The sequence below is a fragment of the Triturus cristatus genome, chromosome 12 (genome assembly GCF_964204655.1).
Source record: "Triturus cristatus chromosome 12, aTriCri1.1, whole genome shotgun sequence".
NCBI classification, from domain to species: Eukaryota; Metazoa; Chordata; class Amphibia; order Caudata; family Salamandridae; genus Triturus; species Triturus cristatus.
This window is the reverse complement of record NC_140595.1, coordinates 222,444,132-222,470,138: the sequence shown is the minus strand read 5'-3', so window position 1 is coordinate 222,470,138 and position 26,007 is coordinate 222,444,132. Positions and strand designations below refer to the sequence as shown.

The 26,007-nt window shown below is 45.6% G+C and overlaps 1 protein-coding gene across 2 annotated transcripts in view; it reads left to right on the top strand.

Moving 5' to 3' along the window:
- The window catches only part of MLKL (mixed lineage kinase domain like pseudokinase), a 642,399-nt gene that overhangs the window by 142,614 nt on the left and 473,778 nt on the right, over positions 1-26,007 (top strand). For both annotated transcript variants that reach the window (XM_085639671.1, XM_085639670.1), the window contains exon 2: positions 5,229-5,291. The gene's annotated coding sequence lies outside the window, so the exon portion shown is untranslated. The remainder of the gene's footprint in view (positions 1-5,228; positions 5,292-26,007) is intronic.

Sequence of the window (26,007 nt, the reverse complement as noted above, 5' to 3'; positions counted from 1 at the left end):
CTACTGAACAGATTGACTCCATATATGCAAAAGGCACATCCCTGACCTGAGGACTACCTCTCTGCCAAAGTTCAAGTAATTCTGTTCAGCCGTTCGGGCTGTACCTTCGACTAAAGGTCCTATGGGAAAATGCATGGGGAAAACGCGTTTTGGGACCCCCCTTTTTTCTCGGCCCCCGCTTGACGAATCCCCCCGAGACTTTAAGGGTAGGAGCTGAGCGGAGCGCCCCATTAGTTTTGAAAATTTCGCGAAGATACGTCAACCGGCGCCAAAGTTATTCAAAATAGAATTTTGAGATTTCCTATGGAAACACGGTCCTAACTATAACTATCTACTGGCGACCGCCAGTAGATTATATATATATATATATATATATATATATATATATACACACACACACACACATAGCAAGTACATGAAAGAAAAAAACATCATTTTATATTAGTAGTACAAGAAATATCAAGAGCGGAACCTGAAAGGGAAGTAGTTGAAACAAAAACTTTTTCATCAATGTGCATAATAGTATCAAGCTCCTTTTAAAGCATAATGGTTACATTGGTATCAGGAATGGAAACCCTTTTTGGAGAGCGGAAAGTAGTACAGTACGAACAGCATAGAGGGAGGCACTGAATCAGAACACACCAACAAATTAAGAGTACAATGAAATATATCACTTTTTCGACACTCCAACCCCAACCTCCAAATAGAGACCAACTTATGTTACTGCTTTTCCATTCCTCTGACTTTTTCCAGGATATCTAGAATATGCTGAGTGATTTCCTTTCCATATTTGTGATACCTACCACACACTGCTCTCCTATTATTGTGCATGCACCACCATTCTTAGCCAAAATAAAGTCAACTGCATATCTCGTTTGTTCGGAGTATATGCATATACTTTCGCACTGAGTGGTGATGTCCCGTAAAGCTGCCACTGTAGAATTAGATAAAATTTGCAACTTACACCCAAAATACTCTCTCGCTCGTTCACCCCTGGCCATGGCAGTTACCACCAAATGTAATAATAGAGGAAAGGATATATCCAAAAGTGATACCATTACTATAATTATTAACTTCCAAATCATTAACACCCTCACAAAATTCCTTAGTCAATGTTCTTTTCACCCATTTTGTATTTGGTTTACTATACCTACAAGGTACCCCAAGAGGTAGCACCAATCCCAAAGCCACGTCCTCTGTACCATTGTACATATTAGAATACGTACCATTTGAGCACGGCGTGCAGGCGAGGCTGCTGGGGAGAGTGCTGGCCTTGTACCAGTGGTCAAGGCTTCACACGCACTCCCCCGCAGCGGTTGCCATAAGAAGGGGAGGGGGGCGGTAGCAGGAAGTGGGCGGGTGGGGGCTGGATCAGTGGGCGGGGCCGCAGGGGCGGCAGCGGCGGGAAAAGCGCAGACAAACACTGAAGGTGCCTGAAGGAAGGGGAACACAGTACCAGAAATACAAATTACAAATTAAAAATTAACGCACACACAATATGGGGCACAGGAAAGGAAGCATGACAATTACGGCGGGTACAGGACGGCAAGAGCAGTTACCGCCGGGCGGACTGCTGGCTCGAACCTGGAGCTGGGAGGCAGTCAGGAGCACGGCGTGCAGGCGAGGCTGCTGGGTAGAGTGCTGGCCTTGAACCAGTGGTCAAGGCTTCACCTCTCCTCTCACTCACCAAGGACCTTGGCACCGCCAAAACCAACCTCCACAAAGGTATGAAAGCCGTCACTGAATGGATGAAGAATAGCCGTCTGAAGCTGAACTCAGACAAAACGGAGGCCCTCATCCTCGGCTCCTCACCTTCTGCCTGGGATGACTCCTGGTGGCCTACCCCCCTGGGAGCAGCTCCAACACCCACCGACCACGCACGCAACCTGGGCTTCATCCTCGACTCTACACTCTCCATGACCAAGCAAGTCAACGCCATCTCATCCTCCTCCTTCAACACCCTCTGCATGCTCTGAAAGATCTACAAGTGGATCCCCACCGACACTAGAAGAACGGTCACCCAGGCCCTCGTCCGCAGCAGACTCGACTACGGAAATGCCCTCTATGCGGTAAGCCCGGCCAAGCTACTGAAACAACTGCAACACATACAAAACGCCTCTGCCCACCTGATCCTCGACATCCTTCGCCACAGCCACATCACACCCCACCTAAGAGACCTACACTGGCTCCCTGTCAACAAGAGGATCACCTTCAAGCTCCGCACACAAAGCCCTCCACAACACCTGTCCAACATACCTCAACAAACGGCTCACCTTCTACACCCCAAACTGCCAGCTCCGATCCGCCGACCTCGCCACCGTCCCCCACAACAGGAGAACGACCACCGGTGGCAGATCATTCTCCCACCTCGCCGCCGAGTCCTGGAACACCCTCCCCATCCTCCTACGGCAGACCGAAGACCTACTAACCTTCAGGAGGCTGCTCAAGACCTGGCTGTTTGAGCAGCACCTTGAGACCCTCATGGGTGAGTAGCGCGCTTTACAAATGTCTTGATTGATTGATAAAAACCTGGATGTGCATATGGTGGACCTTGATAATCTAATGGAGCATATCTAGTATTCATTCCCTTCATACTGGGATCATCCTTTCTTCCTAAACGCATCACATTTTTGTACACTACTTCTCCAGAACAATTGAGATACAAATAAGCATCAGTACTATTTATTACAGGCAACACGCAGGATAAATACCTGCCTCTTGAGTGACAGTTAGATCTTGGCAGTGCCAGCCTGTCAGTGTGATATTTCTTTTACCAAGGTACAGATCACCACAATACATTTCGGGCATGCACCCTGGGTACCCTGTCTCCCTCTGCTTTCTATAGTATAAGCAAGGTCCACGATATCGTAGGCCAAATTCACCTTTTGCCTCTACGAAATGGGGAGGACAAACATATGTATAATTTACCAACGATAAGGGATAAGCGGTCCATAAACTTGTAACAGAATCAGTGGGATAACAAGCTGTGTTATCCCCAAATAATTTCTGGTGTGTGTCCAAAAACATTGCTATGCATAGTTATTTTACTATGATCTGAGGAAACTGTCTGATATAAAACACATGGGGCCATATGTAGGAAGCCTAATACCGGTCGGTAACGGCCGATTTTCGGTAAGTATCCCGTTACCGACCGGTATTTAGGCTTTTGCTATGTAGGGGGCACATTTCAGGATTCGGTAATTTACCGAATCGGTAAAATTACCGAATCGGTAATTTTACCGATTCGGTAAATACCGAATCCTGAAATGATATCTAGGTGACACTCAAATGAGTGATGTGTAGGAAAAATAATTATGTATTTAGCACCAAATATAGGTTGGTGCTAAATACCGAATACATTGCAAAAAGCAATATTTTGCTGGACTAAGAGTGCCATGTGGCAGACATACATGCCCTTAGGGCATGTATGTGCGCCACATGTGCACACATGCAGGAATCAGGGGTGCAACAGGGTGTCAATGTGACACCCTGCCACCCTTGAGTGTGCTCCCCCCATTACCGATTCGGTATTTACCGATTCGGTAATGGTAACTGGCTTCCCATTGATTCCTATGGGCCTCCTGGCCCATAGGAATCAATGGGAAGGTATGCATCATTACCGAATCGGTAAATACCGATTCTAAATTACCGACCCTTTCCGAATCGGTAACTATTACCGATAGATTACCTACATATCATTTACCGATTCATAAATACCGAATCGGTAAAATTCGGTATTTATGAATCGGTAAATGTTAGGCTACCTACATATGGCCCATGATGAGGTAACTCCAGAACACTCCAATGCCCAGAACAGCCCCCCTCCCACCAGGAAAAACAACAATAAGACTACAGCCCAAAACATTTTCTTCCTGAGCAACCATTCAAAACTGATCTGCCCCAGTCACAGGGCAACAAAAACTGTTCATCTTCTGCAAGAGGATGACCATACAGAGATACATGTTTACCACGAATTTGCAAATAAAATCAACAGAGAAAGACGTCATATAATGGAACCAATGATGGAAAGGACACAAAAACAAACAGAAACAAATGTCAAAAAGAATTGGGGTCTGTTCCAAGCCTCCCTGGCAGGCTTCTATTGTCCAATCCTCTATGGTGCTATTGGGCACGGCGCGGTGGAGCCATACTGTTGCAGCCCATCACCAAATGTTCACTGTCCTCAAGATAGGGCTCCCTTCCTCCTTGGGAAAATACCCTCAGCTTATCCTGTCCTGCGTCACAGGAGGTGCACCAAATCTTCCAATCCCTAATCTCATGGGAAACATGCAGAAACAAGGGGCATTTGCACTATTATCCAATGAAGTCCATCCTTACTACACTCACTTCTCTTCCAGTGCACTACCCTGTCAGTTTACCAATCGCTCTTACCTGCAAGATGTTTGCTTCTTACCTGTAAGGTGCTTGGTGAGGTTTCGCAGGGGCGCTATGAGCCAACCTCCCAGAACCCATAGAATATAACCAGAGATTTGTGTAAAAACTCTATGGCTACAGAAGAGAAACTAGGGAGGAGGGCCGGACTCGGACGCTGATGAATTCCTGTTGTCAACCTGCGAGGCAACAAGAAATACTTTTAAGGAAACTGTCCTATGGGTCTTCGATTAGCTCTACAATCCCTAATGTGATCATGTAGCATTCAGGTGAAGTTAGAAGTGTAAATGTCCTACCTGCGTTTCACAGGAATGTTTCTAGCGTCCTGGGTGATGTAGTGTGATGGAGGAAGTCTTCGTAAGTGTTGTCACCAAGGTTGTAAGTGGGGTCACCTCAGATGTGTCCGTAAGATGTTGTTTGATGACTTCTTCTTTTCTTGTAAATAGAAACAGATATATATTAGTTCTTCACTTCCTATATTCATAAGATGCCAACTCTTAATTATCTAACTTTACACACCCTGCCTCTGCTTTTATACACTTACTCCATAGTATTATGCGTCCTTGTTTCTTCTACTCCATCACTCAATTTCTGTTCCTTTAAAATATAAAATACCCCAAAACACAGAAACCTTCTTTTTGTAAATGTCACAATAACCTAGGTTTAACCGTTGTACCAATAACACACAACTGTGCTTTCAAGTTGTCTTTTTGTAATACAAAAAGAGTGTCCAAAAATTGTCCTTCTTGTGCGCACTTTTATTGCTGCTGTCTTACGGTGAGCTCCTTATGGATAGAAGAAATGAAAAGTCACTTAGCTTTCTTTTTCTTTTTCAGGTATCACAGATGATGCATGAAGTCGAAATGCTGAAGTCGGAATCCAGGAATCCGGAAACTGGGGTAAGTAGAGCAGCTTTAGACGCAACTGCAGACTGAAGGCTAAGCGCCTTCGGGAAGCTCGGGTGTGGCTTTTATATCCCTGCCACACCCGAACCCCGCCCTAATGACTGCCACGTTGCACGCCGTCAAACGCGAGGCAACGTGCAGTCAAAGCAGGAAGTTTTTCTTCATAAGCGTTTCATCGCACAAGTCCGTTCACTGCTTCATGTGTATTTCAGCGCGCAAGTCTGAAACTCAAGCAAGTCTGAAACACTAAACTTTCCTCAATTTATTATTTGAAAGGCATAACAAGGATTTACAGTGTCCATAGCAATACATGCAATTATAAATCAGGTGCTACATATTGGATGCAATAACAAATGAGGTGATACATATAAAATAACCACAAAACGAATATCACGCAATTATGTTTTTTACTTATTCACTGTGAAACACAACACTAGGCAGTGCCGGATGCACGGGATAGGGGTGGGTTTTTTATAGGATATAGAAGAGTTTGCACCAGCAGACATACGTCTGTGCAGTGAAGTACTGCGCCTAAGGACTTTACTACTTTACTACAGTTCAGGCGTAGACTCATGACAGTACCCCCCTCGCAAAATCCCCCCTAAGACCATTGGTATGGGTTTTGGTTTATCAAGGAACCATAAATGGAAAGCCTTAACAAGTCGTGGAGCATTTTGTAAATGGGCAAGTGTTTCCCATGATCTCTCTTCTGGACCATAACCTTTCCAGTCAACCAGATAGTATAATTTACCTTTAACTCTCTTTGAATCCAATATTGCTTTTACTTAGAATTCTGGAATTCCATCAACATCAATGGCAGAAGGAGGTGTAGTAATTTGTGTCTGTGGATTATATGGTTTTACTAAGGAGACATGGAATACAGGATGGAATCGATATCTGGATGGGAGTGTTAATCGCACACAAACGGGGTTGATGACCTTTTCCTCAACAAAGGGTCCAATGAAACGTGGACTAAATTTCTTACAACCTTTAAAGTGTAAATTTTTGGTAGACAACCACACCTTATCTCCTATAGTTTATGTTGGTTGTATGGTTCGATGTTTATCTGTTGTTCTTTTTTGCATTTCCTTTGCTTGTGCCAAATGGTATTGTGCCTGTTGTTGGATGGATACCAGTTTTTTTTACATAATCCTGTACTGATGGAATTGTTAAAAGAGTAGTTTCTTGTTCAAACAACGCTTTAGGATGAAACCCGTGAGTACAAAAAAAAGGAGACATACCCAAAGAGGAATGATCCATATTATTATACGTAAATTCCATAGCCCATAATATGTCTGACCATTCTTTTTCACTGTTAGCTAACATGCAATGTAAGTATTGCTTCCAAGGTGTTGCCAAAAATGAGAAATGAATTCAGCATCTCTATCAGAAAGTACAACAGAGGGAATTCCACGTAGTCAAACTATTTCCTTAGTAAAGATTTGAGACATTTCAAAAGCTGTGGGTAATTTCCGTAGAGGAATGAACTGAGCCATTCTTGTGAAATGGTCTACGACAGTCAATATGGTGGTGAAACCAGTCTTAGTTCGTGGTAATTCGACGATAAAGTCAAGAGATACAGTGTGCCATGGTTGTGGGGGTAAGGGTAAAGGCTGTAATAAACCACTAGGGGCATGATGCATGTTTTTGTTTTGTATGCAAGAGGCACAGGTATCTACATAGTGTTGAATATCATCAAACATGGAGGGCCCCCCAAATGTTCTCTTCATTAAGTGATACATTTTAGTAACTCCTGGGTGTGCAGATAGAAGTGCATCATGATGAGCTTGCATAGTTTGATGTTGCAACTGAGAAGTTGGTACAAGGATTTGTTCATTCATATACAAAAGATTGTCTCTCCATTGTAATAAAGGATATAGTTTTTGCCAGTCCTATTTCTGTTTTGTCTTTATTTCTTCTTTAATGTCCATGATTACATCAGAGTCAATAACCCCCACCTGGAAACATTGCGGTGCTAAAATTGGCTGTGAGATGTCTGGTGTTAAACTTGTATCATCAGGCATACCGATACGAGAGAGAGCATCTGCCTTATTGTTTTCTTTCCCTGGTCTGTAAGTGATAATGAAGTTGTAGTCATTAAAAAACAAAGTCCATCTTAAATGACGAGCTGAAAGAGTTTTTGCTGATCGTAAAGTTTGTAAATTTTGATGATCAGTATAAATAGTTATAGGGTGACGAGCACCTAACAAATAATGTCGCCATTCTTCAAAAACAGCTTTTATAGCTAACAGTTCTCTATCTGAGATTGCATAATTTTGTTCTGCAGGGGACAATTTTCTCAAATAGTAAGCAATGGGATGCATTTGACCAGTATTCTTATTTCTCTGAGACAAAATGCCTCCAATGGCATATTGTGAGGCATCTGTCTCAACAATGAATGGCTGAGAAGGATCTGGATGCATCAAAATGGGGGAGGAAGTGAATATTGTTTTCAAAGCCTGAAAAGCTTGTTCGGCTTCTGTGTTCCAATCAAATTTCACGGTTTTCTTTAACAATCGTGTAATGGGAGTGATTAACTGAGAAAAATTAGGAATAAATCGTCTATAAAAATTAGCAAATCCCCCAAAACTTTGGATTTGTTTCACAGACGAAGGACTAGGCCAAGTGCAAATAGCTTGAATTTTCTTGGGGTCCATTTCAAGGGCTAATAATATAGCTCAATAAGTCAACTTTGGTAACATGAACATGCTTTCCTCTAGTTTGACATATAACGAGTTTTGTAAAAGCTGTTGGAGAATGGCTCTTACTTGTTTTACATGTTGTTCTGTGGTTTTTGAATATATCAAAATGTCATCCATATATACCATACAACAAATATCCAGAAAATCCCGTAAGACTTCATTTATAAAAAACTGGAACGTGGCTGAAGCGTTGCAGAGTCCGAAGGGCATTACTTGATATTCATAGAGGTCAAATTTGGTACGGAAGGCCGTTTTCCATTCGTCGCCCTCTCTGACTCGCACTAGGTGGTAAGTTCCACGTAAATCCAGTTTTGTATAAATGGTAGCGTCTTTGATTTGGTCCAATAATGTGGGAATTAATGGTAAGGGATACCGGTTCTTAACAGTCATATTGTTGATTGCGCTGTAGTCGATGCACGAGCGCAATTCACCGCCTTTCTTCGGAATAAAAAAAAGAGGCGAAGAGACTGGTGATTTAGAGTGCCTAATAAAACCATTGGCAAGATATTCATCTAAGTAATTACGCAAATGCTCATTCTCAGACTCAGGGCGTAAATACGACTACATGGTAACGTGGCACCGGGAGTCAAGTCAATGCGACAGTCGTAGTCCCTATGTGGTGGTAGAGTGTTTGCCTTTTTTTTGACAAAAGCGTCTGAGATCGTCATATTCTTGAGGAACTCCTTCCAATAGTAATACGTTCTTTGATTCCATAGGAAAGTCATAACCTGGACTAAATGCTCAAGTACTTGGTGTTGTAGACAATTAGAAATACAATGTTCTGATTTAAATACGACAGTCTTGTGTGACCAGTCAATATGAGGGTTATGCAACACCAGCCAAGGGATTCCTAGTATCAAGCGAAACTGAGGGGCGTCAATTATCTCAAACACGATACTTTCACTATGTTTCGTGGAACATGTCATAGTAAGATTTTCAGTGTGGTATTTTATAGGTCCGGAGGTTAACTCAGTCAGTCAGTCAAAGTTACTTTATTCGGTTCATAGCAAAAACCATAAAAGTACGACGAACATAAAACAATACAACCATTGTAAAAACATTTGACATAAAATTACAGACGTATTAAAAAACAAATAGGTTTTTAGTCAAAATTCAGAAATGATATACACTATAACCATGTGATCTTTTTCCTCAATCTCATTGATATTACTAAAAAAGTGGCTATGTTAAATATCTCCCATGGAGAACCCAACATCTGAAGGTACATGAGTGCTGGTTTTACCTGTCTAAAACCTTTATTTTTTAATAAAGGAATAATGTATTTTTTACGGATTAAAGACAGGTGGCCACAGAAGAAGATAAAGTGCGTTGTATCTTTTATGGAAAATCCGTCGCACGAACAGATCCCCAAATCCTTCTCCTTGGTCCAACCAGGAGAATCAGTAAGTAAGAGATGGAATTTGTTCATTCTGAACCTAATTAATAAAAAACGGTGGTTCATCTTGTTAACAATACCCAAGTAAGGCTCTAACCTGTTAGATGTAGTAATCAACTGATGTGCCTTTACAGTGGGTTTGAGTAATTCCCTTTCTTCCCTTATTAACATAGCCCTCTGTTTATAGGTGACTTTAGCCCATTTTAAATCCCCCTTTACTATAATGCTTGGATTTTCAAATAACTCAGGTCGACCCAGGTACCTGGCTAGATATTTAATATGGTTCAACCACGGGATAGTTTTGCCATACTCTAAAGATAGGCAGTCTTTTAAAATTGCGTGATTCAGTTCTAGTTCAGGATTTAGCCAAATTGAAATCCATTTCAGGAGTGGGGCAATAGCTATGCGATCAGTTAAGTAGTCAATCCCACACTCTTGGTGGACAATATAGCCCGATGTTGAACAGGGGAGGGATAATAAAGATTTTAAGAATCTATTTTCTACAACCTGCAGATCGGAGATATTTTTAAATCCCCACAAATCAGCACCATATAATGCAATGGAGGTGCATTTGGCTACGTAAATGTTCAACATGGCTTGCATGGGCTTCACCCCCAATTTGCGTCCAAACTCCAAAACAGCAAGTGTGGCCCTAGCAAAAGCATTGCGTTTGGCAGCTAATTGTGGGGCCCAGGTGGACTTGTCATCAAAAATGACACCTAAATAAGGGAATCTCGTGACCCGTGATAAAACATGACCTTCGCAAAACATAGTCTTTACTTTCTTTGATTTGGTACCCACAATCATCACATGGGATTTGGAGAAATTCACTCCAAGGTCAAGTGCAATCATGAATTTTGCAAAAGAATCTAAAAGATTTTGGAGCCCTACAGCCGTGCGTGCTAAGAGCGCGGCATCGTCAGCATACAATAATGCTGGAATGGCGAATTTGCCTGCCCTGGGAATGTCCTTGCATGACTTAGTTAATGTAGAACCCAAATCATTAATATATAGTGTAAAAAGCAGGGGGGCTAAAATGCATCCTTGCCTAACGCCGTTAGTGATTCCTATCTTATCCGTGGAATTGCCAAGACGGTCATATCTGACCGTGGCGGTGAGGTCTCTATGCAAATCCGCTAGGAAATAAACAATATTAGCATCTATTCCACATTTAAGTAGTAACCCCCACAATTTTGAACGATTCACTCGGTCAAACGCCGAGGACAAGTCCATAAAGGCCAGATACAAGGCCCCTTTTTTTGCAATGGTATACTTGCCGATTAAAAGTTGAAGGTTCAGGCTCTGGTCTATGGTCCCGCGGCCCTTACGAAACCCATATTGTAGACACGAGAGAGTAGCTGTGTCTTCTAACCAATCAGTTAGTCTGCCCAGGACCACACGCCCCAGAACCTTCACAGCTGAATCAATAAGGGAGATAGGCCGATAGCAACTGGGGTCCCCCCTGTTGCCTTTCTTAAAAATGGGTATGATCACTGATTCGGACCAGGTATCCGGAATCCCAGCGACACATACCCGGATAAAAACGTTGGTTAGAACTATGGACCAAGTCTCAGGATCAGATTTGAAGAGGTCCGCTGGTACGCCATCGGGGCCGGGGGCCTTATGACTTGTCATTTTGCCGATGGCCTCAACCACCTCTGTCTTAGAGACTAATAAAGTATATGGGTTCACAATAGTGGAAGAGATACTCAATTCACCACAAGTGCCCATTTCATAGACTGATTTAAAATGAGAGTGCCACGATTGTTTCCCGATGCCGCAGTCTAGTTGATCATTACCTGTATCACAAAAGAAGGGTTTATTAACCACTGACCAAAACTTTGCACTATTTCTTATAACATCCACACAGGAAAGTTCTTCCCATGCTTCCTCCCTGATCGTCTTTTTCCTGGCATCCAAAGTTTTCTTGTATTCTTTTCTCAACCCCGAGACCAAGATCCTGTTTACTGGCTTAGCTTTCAAGGCGGCCTTTAGCTTTCTGTTAGCGGTTGAACAGCTTTTATCAAACCAGCCTAGCTCGGCCTTATCCTTATGTTTTCCAGGACAGCTCAAATCTGCTAAGATCTGACTGCAGATAGCTGAATATGCCGCTAGAACCTCATCATCCCCTGCTTCGAGGTCCGAGCACGTATTTTACTCAGCTCCTACCTTACTTTTTAAGTTGTTGTAAAAGTCGCCTGGAATTACTTTGCTCCATCTAATTCTACGATCCTGATCTGATGGGCGAATATCGGATTTATCCACTGTTGTTGGAAGTTTAACAGGTTTTTTAAGAAGGTGCCAAAGACTAAGGGTCACGGGGTTATGGTCACTAAAATGGGTCCAGGTCGTCATGTAATTTTTAATATATTAACCCCAAAAGCAGAACTAACAAAAATATAATCAATGACTGAGTCTTTCCCAGTTCCTTTAAAAGTGGGGATAATTTCGCCCTCCATAGACGGGAGAAACAAACCGTGGTCTGCCAAAATAGATTCGAGAAGATCTCCCGCCACTGTATGTTCGAAATGTGCAGCCCTTGATTCGATCGGTCCCAAAGGATCCGAGGAGAAACATTGAAGTGGACAGCCATGGATGTTAAAATCACCCATCACTATAGTGAGGCAATTCTTACTGTTAAGTTTATTAGTCTCCTTGTGATCAGCTAAAAAACTGTTTAATGCGGCCAGGTGATCGGTCGTGGCAACTCTATCATATGAGTTATAAAAATTAATTACCAAAAAATCAGATCCCTCATTCATCAAGATAAAAATAGCCAAGCAATTTGACGAGCCCGTTTCTAGTTGAGAGAATGAACCAGGTATAGATGCTGAAATTAAAGTAACCAGCCCACCCTTCGCCCTCCCAGAACTAGTCGGGGTGGCAGATACGAAAAAACTCTCATACCCGTCAATATACAACGTGTCCTCTGTGTCCCATGTCTCTTGCAAACCAATAATATCACCCGAACTAATTAGATCTCTCCAAGCAGGATCATCTAATTTACTTTTTAGACCAGCTATATTCCAGGAGATCAATTCAGAGGAAAGACCCGGTGATTCCAGATTTGGGCCTACTAAAATGGAAACATGATTTGGAAGTTTCACAGCTAGAGGGACAGGAACTTGTGTATCAGGGGTAATAATTTGATCACAAGTCTTTAGTCACTCAATTTCTTCCAGATTGGAAAAGACATCAAATCTATTAGAGACAGGGACAGCAAAGTTATTGATAGGACCGAGTCTATTTGGTTGGATAGAAAGCGTTGATCTGATGTGGGATGGAGGATAAAAGAAACCCAAGGGGAGAATATTCACGTAGTCTTTATGGATTCTCACAGACCCTGCCTGTCTTAAAATATCATTTACCAGCCCTGGGGATCTAAAGCTTATAACAATACAGTCACCCTCTAGATGTTTAGCAGTCTTTCCAACCCATGGTACCCTTCTGATCATCATGAAATGCTTATTGAGATGATGACCCAGAACCGTTTTATTAGACAAGTGGTGAAGAGCCTTATTTTTCAGAGAGGTCCAATGTTCCTTTTTATCACGCTCCTGTTTGGGCACATTGGCTAGGTAAATGTAAGGAAAAATCCCCTCCTTGCTGAGGTGCAGGAAAATATGGGCCCCCCTCCTTAGTCTGCATTTGCCCTTCCTTTCCTAATGTCTTGCCTAAGTTGTCTTTAGCTGGTTGGAAAGTATTAGATCCTGAGCAGTTGGACACTACAGGAAGGACTGGTTGTTGTGAGGGAGTAATCATGGAACTCAACAAGTTATCTACAGAAGCCGTAATTGTACTTAATGTATCCCCTACTACAATATTTGAGCCTGTTTTAAGTACTTTACTACTAAGGTGAGATTCCATAATACTAATACGGTCCTCAATACGCTTCAGAGTGACTATTAGGGGCTGAATAAGTGACGTGAGATGTGCTTCCATAATTGTAACAATACTAGACATAAGTGTCTCCCTGCTCTGGTCCACACCTACGTTGGGACTAACACGCCTACTCTCACTAGAATCTGCCCTATCTAAGTGAAGAGAGCTAGAATTAACTTGCTCCGACCCAGAAACAGAGGTAATAGTCCTTGGTTGCTTTGCCTGCTTTCGATTTCCCACAGGGTTTTTATTAGCTTTTCTTTTACCCGTGACAATTTTCCCCCCATTGAACGTAGTATCATTTTTAATCCTAGACTGTCTAGTATGAATGGCCACAGGTGAAGAGGCTATACTGTCTGTACTTAAAAGTGTGATGGCGGTAGGAATGCAGTCTTCCACAATCGACTCACTAGGAATCACACGGGGATACAATACAGCCGGTGTGGCATTAGGGGAGGAAATGTCCACTGAGGGTAGCGGGATACTTAAATGTCCGGTGGGCTCAAGAGATAGTCGGCGTTCAACCAGTGCAATTTCATTCACTACGGCAGTTTCAGCCTGTTTTAAATAATTGTCCAATGTCCCCATGCCTGCAGCCCTCGTGCTTGATTTAGAGTGCCCTCTTGTCATGGCTCACACAGGTGATGGATAATTACGTAAAGAGTGCTTTGTAAAACTCACCCCAGAACGGATGACAATGAAGGTTCTAACAAGATATAAGGGGATAGTCCCAACCCGACCTCCTTCGTCCTCTGACGGCCTAAGACGGCCCGCCCTTTGCCCGGGCTTAGCCCGGCGCCCGCCCGCGCGCGTCCCGCGACGCGGGGGAAGCAGCGATCTTTTATGCGCCTCCGGGCGCTTCGATGTCGTCAGGGAGCGCCGGGGCACCTGGGAGTTGTAGTTTTCCCCGCTCCGGGCAACGCGATGAAGTGGCAGCCTGCAGCCAGCGAGGGAGCACCAACAGAGCACCAACAGAGTCAGTGGCGCAATCGGGAGGGCAAGGACGGCACCCCCGTCAAGGAGCAGGAGCAGGACAGTCCGGTGGGTTTTTCAAATTTCGCGCTTTCCCGCCCCACCAAGGAAGCAGCGATCTTTTATGCGCCTCCGGGCGCTTCGATGTTGTCAGGGAGCGCCGGGGCACCTGGGAGTTGTAGTTTTCCCCGCTCCGGGCAACGCGATGAAGTGGCAGCCTGCAGCCAGCGAGGGAGCACCAACAGAGCACCAACAGAGTCAGTGGCGCAATCGGGAGGGCAAGGACGGCACCCCCGTCAAGGAGCAGGAGCAGGACAGTCCGGTGGGTTTTTCGAATTTCGTGCTTTCCCGCCCCACCAAGGAAGCAGCGATCTTTTATGCGCCTCCGGGCGCTTCGATGTCGTCAGGGAGCGCCGGGGCACCTAGGAGTTGTAGTTTTCCCCGCTCCGGGCAACGCGATGAAGTGGCAGCTTGCAGCCAGCGAGGGAGCACCAACAGAGCACCAACAGAGTCAGTGGCGCAATCGGGAGGGCAAGGACGGCACCCCCGTCAAGGAGCAGGAGCAGGACAGTCCGGTGGGTTTTTCGAATTTAACTCTTTTCCATCTACTGCTCGCACAATTTCTGGATGTTTTTTAAATACTCTACTCAAACCTAATTCAAGCATTAATACTCAAACCTAATTCAAGCATTAATAGTGCATCAATAAAATTGCCAGTGGCTCCAGAATCTATTAAGGCATCCACTGACCATGCTCTAGATTTATCGTCTTGTGATAGTAACAAAACTCTAATGCTGATATGACATGACACTGTGGTGTAGTTGGGGAAGTGGAGGCCAAGCTAGATTGCTTACTTGAAAAACCGACCTCATCGTTTGTCGAGCATGTTAGTTTTCCAACGGATGAGAAACAGCCACATCATTAACTTTAACTCTGGGTTTTGTAGGACATTCCTTTACGAAATGTCCAGCCTTTCCGCAATATAACCATTGATTTAACTTTCTGCGTTTCTCTTTCTCTTCTTTGGTAAGGGTACCCCTCATGGTTCCGATCTGCATGGGTTCCTCTAAATCTGTTTTGTTGACTGACTCAGGCTTATTGGCGATTCTTTCTTTAAATTGAAATATCTTATGATCGGTTCTTCCTCTCTCACCCCTTCGTTCTGACAAACGATGATTTCGTTTCACTACTAGGTCTATGAACTCTCCACAATCAGTTGGAGGGTCCAAAATTTGAGTGACCATGTCCTTTAATTCATCCTTAAGCCCTCTGTAAAATAAGGATACCCGTTTTTTCTTCTGGCCATGCAGCCTCAATCACTAATCTGTTGAATACTGAAATATAATGCAAAAGATCAGAAGATCCCCGTTTCAGATTTAATAACTCGTGATCTGCTGATTGCACGAATACATGCTTAGCAAATAGTTTTTTCATTGTGTCTTTAAATCGTCTAAGGTCATAAAGAATCGGGTCGTTCTGTTCAACAATAGGCACGGACCATAAAGCTGCGTCCCCACCTAAGTAAGATAAAATGAAAGCTACTTTGGCGGAATCATCTGGAAAAGCGGTAGGCTTTGCTACAAAATGAAGATGGAATTGGTTCAAAAATATCGTAAACCTACTGCTATCCCCATAAAATCTCTTGGGGGGCGCTAAAGGAACAGAAACCGGGGTTACAACTTGAATTTGTGTGGGTTGGGCATCAGTGCCAGTGCTCTGCAATTTTTGCATGTGAAGTTGAAAAATCGGTGGTTTTAATCTGGGTTTATTTGCAGAAGGGAAGCTCCAGGGCTGTGCTCTAGTTGCATCGGAAGAGGACATATTGGCCTGTAAAACTGATATGTCTTTGGGTAATTCTACCTTTTCTGCTTTGATATCTCCTAGCAGATCAACAATTTGCTGTAGTGAGATCTGTGGTGGTTGGTCCATAGCGTCTGGGCGAAACGTATATGTGGGCTTAGCCTTCTGTCAGGTTACCAATCACTCTTACCTGCAAGATGTTTGCTTCTTACCTGTAAGGTGCTTGGTGAGGTTTCGCAGGGGCGCTATGAGCCAACCTCCCAGAACCCATAGAATATAACCAGAGATTTGTGTAAAAACTCTATGGCTACAGAAAAGAAACTAGGGAGGAGGGGCGGACTCTGACGCTGATGAATTCCTGTTGTCGACCTGCGAGGCAACAAGAAATACTTTTAAGGTAACTGTCCTATGGGTCTTCGATTAGCTCTACAATCCCTAATGTATCATATAGCATTCAGGTGAAGTGAGAAGTGTAAATGTCCTACCTGTGATTCACAGGAATGTTCCTAGTGTCCTGGGTGATGTAGTGTGATGGAGGAAGTCTTCGTAAGTGTAATCACCAAGGTTGTAAGTGGAGTCACCTCAGATGTGTCCGTAAGATGTTGTTTGATGACTTCTTCTTTTCTTGTAAATAGAAACAGATATATATTAGTTCTTCACTTCCTATATTCATTAAGATGCCAACTCTTAATTATCTAACTTTACACACCCTGCCTCTGCTTTTATACACTTACTCCATAGTATTATGCTTCCTTGTTTCTTCTACTCCATCACTCAATTTCTGCTACTTTAAAATATAAAATACACCAAAACACAGAAACCTTATTTTTGTAAATGTCACAATAACGTAGGTTTAACCGTTGTACCAATAACACACAAGGATAAGTTACTTACCTGTAATCCTAGTTCTCTTCCAGGGATATCCTCATCAAAGTCATAAGCACTGAATATTCCCGCCCATGTGCGGGGACCCCGAAAATAAAAAAATTATATATGAAACCATATATATACAGCTCTGTATATGTATACACATATATTATTTTTTCCTAGCAAATGCAGCCCCCATAGAAGGCTAAACAATGTAGATACAATTATCCAATAATGCACCATAGGTATAAAAATACACCTAACTCCCTTTTTTTTTTTTTTCTTTTTTTTTTTAATGAGGTAACACACTCCTAACAAAGGAAAAAAGGACACTGTGCAAAACACAGATCCATCAAACATTGTTAGCCTGCAGGCTGCATTGCAATACAATACCATAGAGACTGAAAAGCCTTGTACAGGTAAAAACTGGCACCGTGCCTTTAAGGCAGCCCTGACTCCAATATCCCATCATGCCTCAGGGGTGACAGTTGGGTCAGTTGTTCTTTGCGGGACTGTAGTCCTACATACAAAGATATATTTCCTCCATGTTAATAATACAAATCTCAAAATTGCCTGGGGAGGCGGGTGGGTTGCTTATGACTTTGATGAGGATACCCCTGGAAGAGAACTAGGATTACAGGTAAGTAACTTATCCTTCTCTTCCAGGGGATCCTCATCAACAGTCATAAGCACTGAATAGAATAGCAAGTCCACCTTCCACCTGCAGGCAACTGAGAACTGCACTATACATGGAGTAATAAACCATTGACAAATTCAGTTATTGAATAGATTCCTCAAGGAGGCTTGTCCTACTTGAGTGTCTGCTCTGGTGTCCGAATCCAGACAATAATGCCTCGTAAATGTGTGGACAGATCTCCAAGTGGCTGCCTTGCAGGTCTCGGAGAGTGGTACATTATTGAGAAAAGCAGCAGTAGCCGCCTTCCCTCTTGTGGAGTGCGCTTTAGGTCGAGCGGCCAATGGCTTCTACCCAGTCGTCTGGATCTTGAAAATGACGACTGAGCAAGTCTGCTTTTACGTTGAGCTCTCCTGGCAGGTGCACCGCCTTTATTGAAATGTTCCTTGCTAGGCTCCAGTGCCACAGGGACTGAGCCTCCAGTGAGAGCATCCTGGATCGAGTACCCCCCTGTTTGTTCAGGTAGTACATTGTGGTGGTATTGTCCGTTTGTACTAGAATGGGACTCGTCCTGATAGCTGGCAGGAATGCTTTGAGGGCTAGGTGGACTGCCCGGAGTTCTAGCATGTTGATGTGGTACAACCTTTCGCTGCTTGACCACCGTCCTTCAGTCTGTAGGGATCCCAGATGCGCACCCCAACCCTGTAGGGATGCGTCGGTGATCAACGTCTGAGATGGGGGTTCTTGATGAAACGGAAGCCCCACCTGTAGATTGAGTGGTTTCAACCACCACTTGATTGATTGCCTGGCCGCTGAGGAAAGACAGACTAGTTCCTCCCACAGTGAATTCCTTTGGTCCCATTTGTCCTCCAGATCTTGTTGGAGAGGACGCATCCTCAACCTGGCATTGGGCACCAGGAATATGCAGGATGCCATGGCCCCCAGTAGAGACGAAGTCGCGCTGTCGAGAGCTTGTTGGTCATAATCTGCTTTCCTTTGTAGATCAGGGATGACCGTCTCTCCTCCGAAGGAAACACTTTTCCTACTGCGGAGTCTATAGTTGCACCGAGGTAGTGTATCCTTTGGGTTGGTGTGAAGTTGGATTTCTTGAAGTTTACCCTGAGCCCCAATCTGTGACACAGGTTCAGGCAGCGTTCCAGCTGTGAGTGCACACTCTGAGGCGATGGTCCTTTTATCAGCCAATCGTCTAGATAGGGATAGACGAAGACTCCTGCGCGCCTCAGTGCAGCCGCTACTACTGCCATGCATTTTGTAAATACTCGAGGGGCCGATTTCAGGCCAAATGGTAGGACCTTGAATTGATAGTGAGAGGTCCCCACCATGAACCTTAGGAATTTCCGATGAGACTGTACTATGGGAACATGAAAATACGCGTCTTGCAGATCCAGCGAGCACATCCAATCTCCTTGCCGGAGATGCGGATATATCTGGTGAAGCGCAAGCATGCAAAATTTTTCCCTTTTGATATGCTTGTTTAGTGTCCGTAAGTCCAAGATGGGTCTGAACTCTGCTTTTGCATTTCTTTTTTGGATCAGAAAATATCTGGAGTAGACTCCTCTTCCTCTCTGCGCCCTGGGTACTTTTTCTATTGCTGATTTGAGCAGCAGGGTTGCTACTTCTTCTCTTAACATCATGAGGTGTTGAGATGATTGTACAGGGTGGATCGAGGGAGGAGGACTCCGGAAACGAAGCGAGTATCCATGTCGCAGTATATTCAGAACCCATTTGTCCTTTGTGATGGATTGCCACTCTGGGAGATGGTGTGCAATACTTCCTCCCACCGGAGCGGTGGACGGCATTGGAGGAAGCAGGCTCTCATTGCTTTCCTTGAGCCTTGTTTCCCCCGCCGGCCTGGCGGTTATTTCCACGTCCCCTGGATGATCTACGGGACTGAAATTGCTGTTTCTTTTGCCCTTGTTGATCTTGGTTTTTCTGCCAGTGAGGGGTTTGAACCCTCTGCTGGTAGCTACGTCTGTCGGTTCCCCTACGGCGACGGAATTCTTTCCGTTTCTCTAAGCCCACGGCTTTCATGGTGTCGAGTTCTGACTTCATCCGAGCCATCCGGACAGACGCGGCAAGCAGGAAATTGCTGAAGGGCCCCACGCAGAACTCGTGGAGTGTGGGGGGCTGATCTTCGGTGCAGATGATGCTTGGGGTTGGGGCTTCTCAATCCCCGGTGCACAACTTCGAGGGTGCCTCAGAAGCTGCGCTTGAAGATACTAGCCACTTTTCCCAGGTAGCCGGTCCCACGTCGCTCGTCGCCTCCACGGATCTCAGCTCTGCTGTGGATGTGGATCAGGGTCGGAGAAGTCTGGAAGTCAAGGCTCTGGTCGGGCTCTGCAGTCGGTTCCTCGTAGAACTTGGGCAAAGCAAAGGGTAGTCTCTTGATGGTGCCTGTTTGCACAGAGTAGCCACTCCTTGGCCACAAGGGAGATTCTTCAGTCTTCTTCTTTCGTCGAATGTCGAAGGTCCAGAGTTTCTGTTCAAGTTTGCAGGTTCAGGATAATCCAAAGTCTTGAGGCCCAACTCCCACTCTTATACTAATCTGGGGGGCTGGGATACCTGCTAGGTCACGCCTTATGGGTGGGACCTGGGAGGGGGTGGTTACACCCACTTCCCTTTGTCCAGTTTCGCGCCAGAGCTGGGGCTGGAGTGCCCCAGCGCCGGTTTGAACTGGACTTATGCAAGGAACACCTTGTGTGCCCCAGGCATGTCTCATTCCTTTCAGCCCACCCTGCCCCAATACACTAAAGGCTGTCTGGGGAGGTGCTAGCACCTCCCCAAGCAGGAAACCTATTGTCCAGGCCTCCCTGGCTGGGATCACTCCCAGCAGCAAGAGGTCAGACTTGTGTCTGTGGCAGCAGCATCCATTTTGTGATGCTGAGGCTTTGGTTAGAGTAAAACAGCAAAGTAGGATTTAAACATGTCTCTCCCTCTAGAAGGGAGGAATAATATCCTCATCACCAGAAATGGTATGGGGGTATTATTCCAAAGTGTTAGACACCTTACACGACATGTTTTGATACAGCCAAACCATAGTTACCATAACCGTTTAAGATTATAAGGCACTTTAAGAGTATATGGTAGGCTATATCATAGAACAGCTATAAGGACATGGTTCCGAAAGCTGCAGACAGGCTCAGCTCATGCTAGAGCACCATCTCACATGTTACCAAGCACTCTGCCTCCAGGATTGTTAAGGCCTGCCATAGGAGTGGCTGATAGGTACACATGTGTCTATATATAAGGTAGATATAGATATACTATATCTAAGCAAGGGGTGATTACACGACCTTGCCCCAGCTGAGTGATCAGCCAGTTGTGTCTGATTGGAAGGCCAGACCAGGGGTGGCATAATACATGCTGCAGCCCCTGGGAGGCCTAGGGTACACCTATGCCCTGGGTACCTAGGGTACACTGTACAGGGTCCAATAAGGTGATCCTTACCAATTGGGAATGTACCTAGGGTACATGGAGTCCATTTTAAAGAGAGAGCAGACAGCCTGAGACCCTGAATGGCAGGATCTCAGGCCAACTAAGTCGAAAAACCAGCTAGACACTAGGCAAAAAGTTGGGGGTAACCATAGTCAGATATCCACCTTCCTACACAACCCCCCCCCCCAAACGAAAGGAGATAAGGCTGGCCTTGACAAGGTAAGCCTCTATTGCCTAAGTGGCCATATAAGGAAGAACCAGCACTGGCATGGTTACCCCCTGTCTCATGGTCCACTAAGCAATCCCTCATCCTAAAGGTATCATAGGGTCTCCACCATAGGGAATCTCTACCTTTGGTGTGTCTTTGCAAAGTAAAAGGCTGGTGTTGAGATGGAGTACCGAAGTGAGTGTCCTCAAAGTGAGGCCTCAGCTTCCTCCAATCATCCTCCACCATGGATGCCTTTCTTTCTTTCACTGAGTTGCACTGTGCTCTCAGGGTCAGCCTCTGGCTACCTAAAGCTGGAGGCTGGGTCCCTTTTGTGGGCTTACTGGAGGGACAGGTCAGGTTTGGGGCCCTAGGGTCCCATGTTTGCCTGCGCCCAACAGAATCCGTCTGGGGGAGGTCCCTAACTATCTGTAAAGGAGATCCCTCAGGAATGTTTTTAACCATCACCTGGCTAGGGCTACTAGCCAGGCAATCCTCATTCTTTTGATGGGGGGGTTCTTGTGGACAGGGGCCCTCTTGGGGTCTACTGGCCTCCCTGACCTCTGCAGCCCTGGGCTGACTGAGGCAGGGTAGAGAGAGGCAGGCTACCTGCACCAGACTGGGTCCCACCTTGGAAGGGGCCACTGACCTCAGAGGCTCTGCCAGGCCAGGCCTGGCTACCTCTGGGGCAGTTCCTTCACAAGGGGTGAGGTCAGATCCCTGAGGAGGCTGACCTTTTCCTAATGTCTGGGGAGAGGGAGACTTTTCTTCCTCCCCACTACTCTCTGTTTGTGTAGATTGATCCATAGTTTCAGGCTTCACTACACCTATGTCAGTCTGAGTATGGGCTGAGACCATTACAGCCCTGCCAACCTTTTCAGGGAGGCACTCAGTTTGTGTTTGAGCTGTGACTGTCACAGCTCTGCCAATCTCTACAGGGAAGTCTGTCTTTGCCTGGGCTGTGGCTACCACTGCCCTTCCAACCTTTTCAAGGAGGAAATCTACTTGGACAGGGGTTGTGACTGGCACAACCCCACTACCCTTTTGTGAAAGGCCTACCATTTTGGAATGGGTGTCTTGTTCAACTCCAGCCCAAGCTGAGAGTTCTAAGTCATTCCCCAGTAAGCAGTCCACAGGCAAGGTTGGAGACACTGCCACCCTTTTAGGGCCAGTGACACCTCCCCAGCTGAGACATACCTCTGCCATGGGATGACTGTTCTGGTTGCCATCAATGTTAGTTACCTGGTATGAGAAACCAGGCAAAAGCTGCTCAGAGGGAACTAGCCTATGGGCCACCATAGTGATGCTAGCTCCAGTGTCTCTGTAGGCCTCAGCTTTTCTACCATTGATGTAGGGCTCCTGTCTGTACCTACCCAAAGTGTTGGGACAGGCAGTGAAGTTGGCAAACCCCATGCCACCATCACAGACAAGAGTAGCTGCTGTAGGGGAATTGGCTAAGCCAGAGTCCCCCTGTGTTCCCCAAGAAAACCCAACCAAATTTTTGGGGGCACTCCCACCACCTGGGGGATTACTGCTGACAGTAATAGGTGGTGTGACAGGAGTAGTTGGAGGAACAGTTTTGTTTTTAGCCCTTGGGCAACTGCTGTCAGTTTTCCAATGCCCAGGAGTTTTACACTCATGGCAGTAAGGCTTTTTAACTGTGGTAGAGGAGGGAGCTTTGGACCCACCACCCTGTGTGGAGTTTTGGGGCCCTGAGGAAGCTTTTTCTTTTGCTTTATCCCCACCCTTCTCTTGAGGCTTGGTGGTATCTTTCTTTTGGTCACCACCCTGATTTTTAGGCCTAATCCTGGTCCTGACCCATTTATCTGCCCTCTTTCCCAATTCTTGGGGAGAGGTCAAATCTGAGTCTACCAGGTGTTGATGGAGAAGCTGGTTCTGACAATTACTAAGGATCTGCTCCCTCATAATCAAGTTGTACAATCCTGTATAGTCCTGCACCTTGCTGCCAGTTAACCAACCTTCCAAAGCCTTAGTGGCACAATCCACAAAATCAGACCAGTCCTGTGTCTGTGTCTTCTGGGTGTCTCTGAACAACAACCTATATTGCTCAGTGGTTAAGCCAAACCCATCTATCAGAGCACTCTTCAGGACTTTGTAATTGTTAGCATCCTCATCACTGACTGTGAGGAGCTTGTCTCTACCTTTGTCAGGAAAGGAGAGCCACAAGATAGCTGCCCACTGACTCTGGGGTACCTGCTGTACTTTGCAGGCCCTCTCCAAAGCAGTCATCCACTTGTGGATGTCATCCCCATTCTGATATGGGGGACTATCTTGCTTAGGTTTCTATGGTCATAAGACCTATCCCTATCTCTAGGAATGTTGCTGCCACCAGTGGGGTCTGACCCACCCAATTTTTGCTCTCTAGCCAGAGCAAGCTTCTCTTTGGCAAGGGCAAGTTCTTCCCTCTGAATCCTCAGATTAGCTTCCCTCATTCTGGCTTCATGCTCCTTTCTCTCAGGGGAAGTCATTCCCCTGTGAGAGGAAGCATTAGAGATGCTAGAGACATGGGAGTGGGTGGATTCCCTTGAAGGGGATCTGTCCCTCCTGCTTCTCTGTGTAAGCCTACTTGGGGGTCTGTATGGGGGGGACCCCATGCAAACTCCCATGTAAGCTTAGGTTAGCCTGGCTAAGTCTTCCTACTTGGCCCTGGCTGTCTACCTCTTCATCTGAAGTCCCATCTGACTCATCTGTGGTGGGTAGACCCTCCTTTGTACCTAGGGTACCTGCCTGTGAGGCTTTAAGAGCATCATACTCCTCTAGGAGTTGTCTTAGCTGAAGGAGGGTAGGGTTTGCACCCTGTTTTATTCCTCTGGAGGTACACAATTGTCTCATCTCCTGGAAAGTTAGGGTATCATATCTAGAGGGGGTCTTCTGCAGACCTGACCCTCCTGAGAGAGCATCTACTTGATCTCCTCCCAGAGACATGATCTAGTGAGGGTGTGGTGTGTGCACCTACCTACACTAGTTGTTTCTACTAAACCTCTCTGGTAGTTGTAGTCAGGGTGTGTTACTCCCTTCAACCTACAACTACTAAGTCCAGTAGGACTTAAGTATTATAATCTATGTTATATGTACCTAGACAATATCTGTGTGATCTTTCAATTTAGTATCTCAAGATTACAATGGTATTACAACAGCAAGCTCAGATCCCAACCGCTGCTCACCAATGTGAGAAGTTGGTCTGATGTATGATGTCACTAGTTCTAGTGTACACCTTATATCAGTCCAAATACCCTTATGGTGATTGGTTGTAAAGTCAACCTTATAGACCAGCTATCCTAGTGGTAGCATGGACAAGAGCAGTCTTAGGCTAAACTCTGAATGGCATGTGAAGCCAGCTTTGATACCATATATAATCCCTTGAATACCAAATGAAAGGACACCACAACAGATATATATATAAAATAAAGTGTATTTATTCTAGTCAAACCCTCAGCACTCTTTATGAGATTAGAGGTAAGTACAACGCAGTCTTATTTAAGCATACATTAAGTCACACAGGTAAGTAATACAGTTAGGCCCTAGGGGCCACGCAAACCATATACTAAGTAAGTGGTATAAGGACCACTGTCACGGAAATAGAATAGGCCTAGGCCTAGGGAATCGCTGGGGCTACACTATACTACCAAAGGTTAGGAAGTGGGAGGCCCACGGGATTCGTGTGCAGCGTGGAAACACTCACGCGTAATGCGTAAAAGTCAATAGCAATAGTACAGTTTAGAAATCGATAGATTTAGGACACTTCCGGAGTAGCTAGGAAGTCGAGACTGGAAAACTAGACACTAGGATAGTCACTATCCTGATGAGCACCGGAGTACCCAAGTTACCTAGCCCACAGGCTGCGGGTGCATAGGGGTGAAGTTGCGTCGGGTTTCGTCGTCGACTCTTATGGATGCCTGAAGAAAGATGCTGACAGGCAGTCAGTGAAGAGTGTCCGGTGGATCCCAAGGCTGGGATCAAGAAGAGAGGAGACCTGCAAGCAGAAGGGACAGAGTCAATGTCACTAGCCAGTGACCACGTGGAACCAGGAAGGAACCAGGCGATGTCGTGAAGATTGCAGGTGAAGGTGAAGCTTGTCGCTGCAGCCAGGAGGACCAGGAAGCGTCGAGGACGACCAGGACCAGGAGGCGAGCTGTCCCACGAAGGCTCTTGCTGTCGGCGGCGTCGAAGTTGGACTAGGACTCACCAAGCCTTGGCAAGCGGAACCCACGCAGAACGGAGGACTTGCTTCTGGTGCAGACCAGGAAGGTCTGGGATGCTTCTCTTTTTCAAAGGAGCAGGAGCCAGTCTGGAGGAGCCAAACCAGCGATGAAGATTTCAGGGTGCGTCGTCACAAAGGCCACTAGCCAGCGGGCAAGCAACCGGACAGACGCGGCAAGCAGGAAATTGCTGAAGGGCCCCACGCAGAACTCGTGGAGTGTGGGGGGCTGATCTTCGGTGCAGATGATACTTGGGGTTGGGGCTTCTCAATCCCCGGTGCACAACTTCGAGGGTGCCTCAGAAGCTGCGCTTGAAGATACTAGCGACTTTTCCCAGGTAGCCGGTCCCACGTCGCTCGTCGCCTCCACGGATCTCAGCTCTGCTGTGGATGTGGATCAGGGTCGGAGAAGTCTGGAAGTCAAGGCTCTGGTCGGGCTCTGCAGTCGGTTCCTCGTAGAACTTGGGCAAAGCAAAGGGTAGTCTCTTGATGGTGCCTGTTTGCACAGGGTAGCCACTCCTTGGCCACAAGGGAGATTCTTCAGTCTTCTTCTTTCGTCGAATGTCGAAGGTCCAGA